An 8,940-nucleotide genomic window follows, 5' to 3' on the forward strand; every position below is an offset into this window, starting at 1 on the left:
CATGAACCTATTCATCAAGCCGCCAGGTGCTCGTCTCCTCCAAATCCACACTAGGGTACTACACCTAGTAACTAGTAATAATGAAATTACAAGGAGGAAGATGTCGACACGCAGGTCGCTATACACTTATAAAGAAAGCACCTTGGCTCCAGCCTGGCTGACAAACTCATGACACGCAGGTCATGAAAATATTACACACATGCATCACATACATATGAGCCATACTATTTACATCAATCCTGTAAAAACAAGTTAAGCATAGAATCCTATTCTATCTAACAGATTTGAACTCGCAACGACAACTAAGGCGCTACGATTAGATAGCACGGCGGTTCCGCTAGGAGTATCTGGGTTTACGTTTCAGATCCAATCCGAAATTTCCTTCATGGATTTCTATCCCGATTTGATCAATCACATTGATCTCGTGAATCGTATCCGGGTTTACGTTTCACTGTTTACCCCGATGGCGGAAATCCGACCGATAGGAGTATGTTGTGTCGTGACCTTCAACATCACAATTATGAGAATCAAAAATCCATTATCTCCGAGTACAATCGATCCAATCGATTAAGTACAAAACCGATATACCACTTAGATCGACCACCAAGATAGCAATGGATCACATATACTACTAACCGCATAACACTTATGCACGTACTCCGAATCGAAAACCGACAGCATCAGCTCTGATACCACTATTGGGAACACGGTAGGTGTAACAGCCCGAGAGCAACCATTTTCCTTTTAAGCCCTTCTGGTCTTTTTTGTAATTTAATTATCATCATCATGTTGTTATGCTCATGTCATCATAATTATTTTGCAATGTCATTAGCATCATGTCGCAAGAAGTAATTATTCGTTTGCACGAAATGTCACTTTTTTTGTGTTGTCATGTGCTTGCCTTTTCGCGAACACGCGAAAGCCTAAAATTATTTTGTACAAATCCTAATTGAGTTTGACAAATTATTTCCGAGTCTAATTAAACCTACACGCTCTCTCTTCCTATTTTTATTTCAAAATCAAATTAAATATTAAATAAATTTAATTTGTGTGTAGTTGTTGTTGGGCCTAAAGCCAGCCCCCACCTAGCCAAACCCTATCTCCTAGCCTATAAAAACTAATCCCTTCTTTTTCTTTTCTTTCTCCCATTTTTCCTCCGCCACCGCCAGCTTCTCCCGATCCCCTTCTTCTTCTTCCGATTCCCTCGATCTCTCCCTTTCCCCCGAGCTCCTCTGCACCGCGTGTGCTTCCCCCATGGCCAAGCCCTCGAGCTCCCTCTTCTCCTCGCGTGCCTCCCTCTCTCCCATGCTGTCTCCCCGCAATCGCTCGTGCCACCCCGCTCACTGCCGGCGCCTTCCTTCCCCGAGTGCCGCCTCTCCCCGTCGCCCGTGTCGCCCGCGCCTCACCACCTTCACGCGCGCGCCACGCCACCTCGCTCCCTGCTCCGCCTCCACGTCGCCGGGCTCCCTGCTCCGCCTCCCCTTCCCCAAACACGGTGCCGCTTGCTGCCCCTAGCCGCGCCGCCTGCTGCCGCCACCTTCCCTCGCTCCCTCGCCATCGACCTCGCCTTCGGCTGCCGCTCCCTGCTGCTCCGCTTGCTGCTCACCCACGCCCAGCTCGCCAGGCCCAGCCGAGCCCTCTCTGGCCCGTCTCCAAGCCCAGCAAGCAGGCCCGTGGTCTTCTTCCCCTTTTTATTTTCTTTTCTGTTTTTTTTTAAATTGTGTCCCTTATGTGTGGGCCTTGCTTGTCAGCCGCTTGCTGTTGCGTTGTCGCTGCTGCCCGCTATTGTGTTGCTGCTGCTCGGTGTCGAGCCGTCTCGCTGCTGCACGTGTTGTTGCTGCCACACTTCGTCCACACCGTGGAGACCAACATCGCCTCGAACCTCCGAGCCGGAGCCTTGAACGACTACTTCGCCTACGACGGCTACATCGTGTATGTCTACGTCGGCTACTTCCTCTACATCGCGACGCCGCACGTGTCCAAGGTATAACGTACGATCATCCCGTGAAGCCACCATTCTTCGGCATAGACTAGTAGATTGCGCGATATATGAATTGCATGTGTTGTATGAGATGCCGTGTATGTACCGATAGTATCGATAGTTGCAGGCACCTCGTTGCCATTGGCGTGTGCAACCCCGTTCGACTCGTTTGTTTGGTGTGTTGTTCTTGTTTTAAAGCACGCATCGCACCTATCCATGTCATTCTCATGCATGACGATACAACTATAATGTTGAGTGTAGTTAATCCATTAAACTCTATTCCTTGCATATGGAGTTGTATAGATGTTATGTGTAGTATTTTTCGGACTCCATTTAACTTGGTAAATTATATATCAGATTTACTTTCGGAATCCTTAATATGACATGCATCATCCTTATGCCATGCATCATTCTTTGATTGCGCATATTAATTACTATGTGTATCTTGTATGCTTATACTTTCCTTTTATGTGGTGTATTTGTTTCTTCCTCGCTAGTCTTTGATTTCTACTACGACGACTACGCTTGTGTTCTTCTTCCAGGATTCTTGCTCAATTCCGGGCAATTAAGTACTCCAGGCAAGCAGCCATTCCTTGACCATGTTGATTATACCTATTGCCTCTCCCTTAATCTTGCATTAAGTTACGTTCTCAATTTTGTCACGATGCCATTAGGACTGCATAGCTTATTAGTCAGCTCCAGTTATTGCCTTATGTCTTGTTACTTGTCCTATTACCATGTCACATGTTTGCTTGTTGCCGTAGTTCTTGCTCATTAGATGTCATGCTTAGGGTGCGAGTCTCGTGTCCTTACTTGGGGTTCCACAATTGCTACATCCACATGCTACTTTCTGTATTTACTTGCAAATATTAAACTGTGACATGTTATATTACCTGCACAAGGCAACGATGGGACGCCATGCTAACGCGTTGGTGTTTTGTTCCATTGGCGCCGACCTAAGGACTGAGTTCTCGTTTTTGCCGACCCAAGAAACTTCGCGCTAACCGCTCGTGGGAGAATATATGGGTTCCTCCTCGGCTACTCGTTTCATAGCTCTTCCAGGGGCCACATAGTTCGGGTGTTCCATTTGGCATATCGCATATACACCGGTGTTGTGTTGGAGATTTGTTGGTACTTTGCATACATATAGGACTGCGGCACACGTCTAGAGTGGCTATTCTGCGGACACTGAACCACTACCAGCTGTCCACGCAACTCTTGAGTCCGTGCGACACTTCGGCCGGGCTCTCGTTTCGGATTAGACTCAGTTGGGTGGTTTCCTGGATTAGTTGTGAGGCTTGGAAACGTCGTGTCGCCCAATCCTGCCGACACACGCCTTCGTGTGTTCCTACTCGAGTGGCAATAAGGGTTGGACGAACGTGTACGGGTAAATTGGCACACCCTGTAGGGATAAATCTTTCGGAAAGCCGTGTCCGTGGTTATGGACGACTTGGTTGGTCATTACTTGATCATAGAGAACTTAACCAACTTAATCTCATAAACTTGAGTAGTAATTAGCCCTAATCATGCATATGCTCAAAACTGCTGAAGTGTGAGTGTCCTTTCGATTGCTTCCTCACAGGGTATTGAAGGGGTGATATGAGGATTGTGTTGTTTGGTGTTTAGTAAATAGGTTAATCACCTCACTTAGTAGACGCTTCTCATCTTCTCATTGGACGTTGTTATTAGAAAGTCTCTCCAGATATTGTTGCTACTGCATAACCCCACCATATCCCTTTTTGAGACTTGTTGCATATTTAGTTTAGTTCTCCCGTAAGTCTTGCGAGTACTTTGTACTCAGTTGCTTTGCAACGTTGTTTTCTTCAGAGGTTCCAGCAGAGCAGGTGAGCCGCTAGCTTCTTCGTGGAGCACGACGTTGGATTCGATGTTTAGCCAAGAGATTCAGATCAGGGTTCTGAGACTTGTGGCGGGTTTCCTTCCAGCTTCCAGCCTCTTCAGGCCATGCTGTATTCTTGTCCGTACTTGGGCATAATTCGACTTCCACTGATGTAATGATGTAATGTTGGAACATGTGTCCTCTCTTTGTAATATCTGTTATTCTGCTCCTTGTATGAACTTTGTAATTACTCTCTTTTGTAGAGTTTTGGTAATGATATTCATGTTGCAAAACCCTGCGATGAGCACATTAATGCATGTATGTATTGAAGTGTTTATCGTAGGTTAAGAACCTGATGCTTAAATTATGTAAGGTTAGCAATTTGGGGCTAAATTGTATAATTCCGATCCCGGGGTCTTACAGTAGGCTACGCGAGCACAGAATAAATTTTTTTACTGATTCCGCCCGGACCAATGCCATAGATAATGGATCACGAGATTATCACTAGACGCACAGACCCATAGCGGAAGTAGAGTCGGTGATGCGTGTCGATGCCGAGTAGTCGACCGGCCTGTTCCTCCTCGCCGATTCCACGAACAGTTCGTCCAAGCGCCGCAGGTGCAGCGCCTCCAAGAGATCCACACGTACAGGGAGGAACTCCGTGCGGCGGACTGCTAGATCCGATCGCAAGGTTTGGGCGTGAAGGTGTGACAGCCGAGTCTGACTCGTGCCTCCAATTCGGGTAACCCTAACCGGGTATGCCTCCTCCACTTATATTGACCTCCCCGGTGGGCTTCAACACTTGAGGCATGTTAGGAGTCTAAGCCCGATACGAGTTGGATCCGATCCAATTCGGTCCCATCCCCTTAAGTGTGCGACCCTATAGGTTCGCGGTCAGATAGACATGACTACGAGTCCGAACGCAGGTTCCGACCCAAGTTGATAGTCAGTAGCGGCGCCTAGCAGCACGTGCTGACTCCCGAATAACCACAAAGTATATTGATGAACTATACAATGTGTCCACGTGCAACATTCCTTTTGCCTCACGATATGTGTGTCGAGCTCAAGGCGAGTACTTGTCATCCTTGTGTATAGCTCGACTCTATTCTCAATCTCGTGATTTAGATTTCCGAACGGGTTACGCTACCCAAGTCGCATGGCCATGCTTTCCGAATTTGATCACTCGAGAGGGCCCAGAGATATCTCTCCAAAAGGGAGGGGCAAATCTCATCTTGATCAACCATGACTTGCAGCATGTTTCTCAGCAAATTCGAAAGCTACCTTTATAACTGCCCAGTTGCGGAGTAGCGTTAGGCAACCCCTAAGTAAGCCGATTCGCATCCCAAGCTCATGCGATGATCTTAGGTCTAGGACTGACATAAAAATCGTACTTGAGACTAACAAATGACAATCATCTCGTTATGTCTCAGTGCGGGTCTGTCCGACTCGGCAATCTCATTGTCGAGTCCAATGCTATCAGTTGGCAACACCTTGCCCTATGACTTGTGAAACATAGTCATCATACTGAGTCACATTGCTAATCTAGGTTGTGTGTCCGCATAACCTCAAAGACTAGGGACCATTAGAACAACATCATATAATATATAGTCTCACAAACAAATCACATATTTATTGATACATATCAGTGATGATGTTCAAGCACAATAACATTAACTCATGAATACATAGAAAATAACATCATCACATGATTGCCTCTAGGGCATATCTCCAACACATACAATGTTAATGGAGGTTGCTAATTGTGCATCGTGTAAGGTGTTCATGGTGGGAGCTTCCATGCACTCCAACTGTGGTTAATCTGCACTCCAGCTCTGTGGTTTTTATGCACTCCAGCTCTTCTTGAATCTTGATAACCTTGTTACAGTGAATTTAGGTTTTGTTGCTTTATTTTACTACGAAGAACAATTAAGTTCATGTAGACTTTATGGAATCATTTAGTTCTTCCTCACATGCAAAAATGTACTCATTCCGTCCAAGAAAGGATGTTTCAACTTTGACTAAATTTGAATGCATCTATACACTAAGTCATGTTTAGATACATTCAAATTTTGACAAACTTGAGACATCCTTTGTTGGACGGAGGGAGTATCAGCAATTCCTTTTGTGTCTTTTGATGACAAGTCTTTGCCACCTGCAGATTGGAAAAAATAGTCCGACATCAATGTATACCTCACAACAATTTTTTCTTCTGTCAGAGACATTCTAGGATGTGACTTGATAAATGAGGGTCGGGATTTGGCGTTGTTAGATAATAAGGTACCTGTTCCTGTCAACGAGGAGGACACAAAATCTGGTTTATTATTGAATTTCTTGTCTCAACTGAAAGAAGAAAAAGAAATGCAGGCTAGCAAGCTATCAGCAGATCTTGCAGGCTTACAAACAGATATTGCAGAGGTTGAGAGAAGACATTCATTGAGGATGGAGTTCAGTTTAGAAGAGATGGGAGTACTGGCAAGTTCTAATGATTTGCCAGGCACTTCTTCAGATGCCCGTAGAGGGGGATCGCTGTCAGGTTTGCTACCACCAATATGCAGGTCAAGCATATATGATCAGAGGGCGACCATAAACATGTTGCTTTGCTACCTGAAAACTGTTTTATCTTGTGCGGCCACAACATGTAAAAATCATGCGTAGTAGAACTCCTTGATTTCTTGGATGACTAGAGTTGGCATGAAGCTAAATGGCACAAGACCAAATTAGAGTGGAATTTTAAGATGTTTTAGTAGTGCAATTTTATTTTTGTTTTTCTGGTTTGTGAGTACAAAATACTCTATTTAATGAAAGTGGAATTTTAAGATGTTTGAGCAGTGCAATTTTGTTTTTGTTTTTCTGGTTTATGAGTACGGAACGGTCTATTTTGTTATCCTTTTGCAACGCACGGGCATTTCGCTAGTAATACATAAAAATAGAGGCCTTGACTGAGGATGGGGCAACACAGAGACAGATCTTGGACCAATATATATGTCCATAGTCGGCTTGTGTGGTGACCCAAATTCTGCAGTTGCTCTGAGCTTTCTGAAGAACGAAGAGAACTAAGCTGTGTACCCGTTCATTAAAATCAACGGTCAGGATGATAGCAAGTGAGGATCAACGGCCGGGTTTCCTCTAATGTTCCTCTGAAGTTGAGTGTTTAAATTTCTCCGGGTCTGACTGCCCTCGCACTGTAATTCTCTCGGCTACAAAAGCGTCTGCTTTGTGAACGAATTCTGTCATTTCTTGCTCAAAAGGTTACAAAACCTCGTAGTCGAAGTAGATAGTGTCGGGACATGAATATGGAGTCAAATCATGTCGGTCACAAACATGAAATGCTACAAATCTGTTTTCTTATTAGCGGCATAGATCTAGAACACCGTCAATCATATTGACTTGCCACATCTGAACTTCGCGCTTCCGTGAGCACGTTGAATTATTGTTGATTAAGGTGAACACGTGATATTCTGAACCAAAGAATGACTATGACGCAGCTACCCAAGTATTGAGTTTACCGACTCAATACCTTACTATCCGACCTAAGTTCACACCTAGTGCAACGCTAGTCATTCAGGGGAGACTAGAGGGTCGACGACTGCGGTGCTCCATGCAAGCGCTCGATCCGACCATGTGGTTTCCATTTTCTGGATGCGTGCGTTTTTTTCGTTTCAAGCGCGGATGTTTGACGGGCCGTTTCTCTTTTCCTACTAGGCCTTCTTATGTCGGCCCATCTTTAATTTCCCAGATGGGTTCACTTGGATTATACGTAGTATCCTTGATTGCCTCTTATTTTCCACTGAACTTTAGATCAAGTGCCTCTTTCAAATCCAGAGAAACATTATCAGTATCAGATCTAAGTTTATCCGTTTATACAATATCTTTGTGTCGTAACAGTGGCCCGCAGAGTCCCACTGATACGGGACGTGTGGGTCGTCAGTGATGAAGCCTCGTCAGGAAGACTATCCGGGAAGCAGTGAATCCGGGAAGCCTGCCTCGAGGAGACGGTCTTTGGCGAAATCAAAGCCGAGGGCCGAGTACAAGGTGCTCCCCGGAACCCCGGTCCCGGGAAGCCGAAGAAACGCCTCCCGGCAACTAGCAGGTGCGCTAGCCGGGAGGATGCACCCCAGCAACTCGCGCTCGGGAATGCAGGCGGAACCCGCATAACAGTGAAGACAGGACAAGACGGCGGGCGCAGTGCATTTAATGCACCGACAGAAGTCTTATCGGCAGGCCTACTCTTGATGAGCAAGGCTAGGGCGACTACCCTACGAACCATTTCTTTTCTACCGTGTACAGTGGACTGGGCGCTGCATGGCGTCCAGCATGGATGAGTAAAAATGTATTCCATGCGGCCGTGACACGTGTTTAGGAAACGTGTCACCCTGCATGCATAGGCACCTGTGGTATCCTCTTGTCTATAAAAGAAGGACAATTGCCACCGGTCAAAGGGTTCAGCTCGGTTCCAACCCAAGCGATTATAACAAAGCACAGCGTTCACCTAAGTAGCCAACCCGGAAACTCCCCGGGTGACCTGTACGCACTCAAACTTGTGAATACAGCTAAAATCAGGACGTAGGGTATCACACCTCCGGGTGGCCCGAACCTGGGTAAACCTCGTGTGTCTACACCTCGTGTTTATCGCCATGCCGGCGATCGCCGGAGCGATCCCCTCACCCTCCGCCGAACCAAAAAAGGGGTGCTCGGCATCCCCGGTGCTAGAGACCGTGCTCCGACATCTGGCGCGCCAGGTAGGGGGGCGTGCAGAAAGTTTCGGGTGACCGCCGGCCTCATCGTCATCCCACCGGCTTCTTCACCTACTACGTCTTCAACAACTAGTTCGCCATGCCGCCCAAGAAGGCAGACAAAGCCCGGGTCGACTTGCGCGACACTCTCGCCATGCGCACTCGGTCTCATGACGCTGCGCGCGCATCGCAAGCACAAGGGGACCAGGGGTCCCCATCGCGGTAGCAACAGCAGTCGCAGCTGCCGCCTCCGCCTCCTCGGCCATCGGCGGACAATCGACCGAGGGGGCCGACAGCTCCCAGCGCCGGAGCTCGCCGTGCGAGCGGCCACAACGCCGCGTGCACCGGCCCGCGAGTCCACTCGTGGGCCGAAGACGCGCCGCGACAGC

The 8,940-nt window shown here is 47.1% G+C and overlaps 1 long non-coding RNA gene across 1 annotated transcript; it reads left to right on the forward strand.

Moving 5' to 3' along the window:
- Positions 1-4,110: 4,110 nt before the first annotated feature.
- On the forward strand, positions 4,111-6,636 carry LOC112269418. Its single transcript, XR_002961266.1, has 2 exons — positions 4,111-6,095; positions 6,175-6,636. It is a non-coding gene; the product is annotated as an uncharacterized LOC112269418 (long non-coding RNA).
- The last annotated feature ends 2,304 nt before the right edge of the window (positions 6,637-8,940 follow it).

This window comes from Brachypodium distachyon, chromosome 5 (genome assembly GCF_000005505.3).
Source record: "Brachypodium distachyon strain Bd21 chromosome 5, Brachypodium_distachyon_v3.0, whole genome shotgun sequence".
Lineage (NCBI taxonomy): Eukaryota > Viridiplantae > Streptophyta > Magnoliopsida > Poales > Poaceae > Brachypodium > Brachypodium distachyon.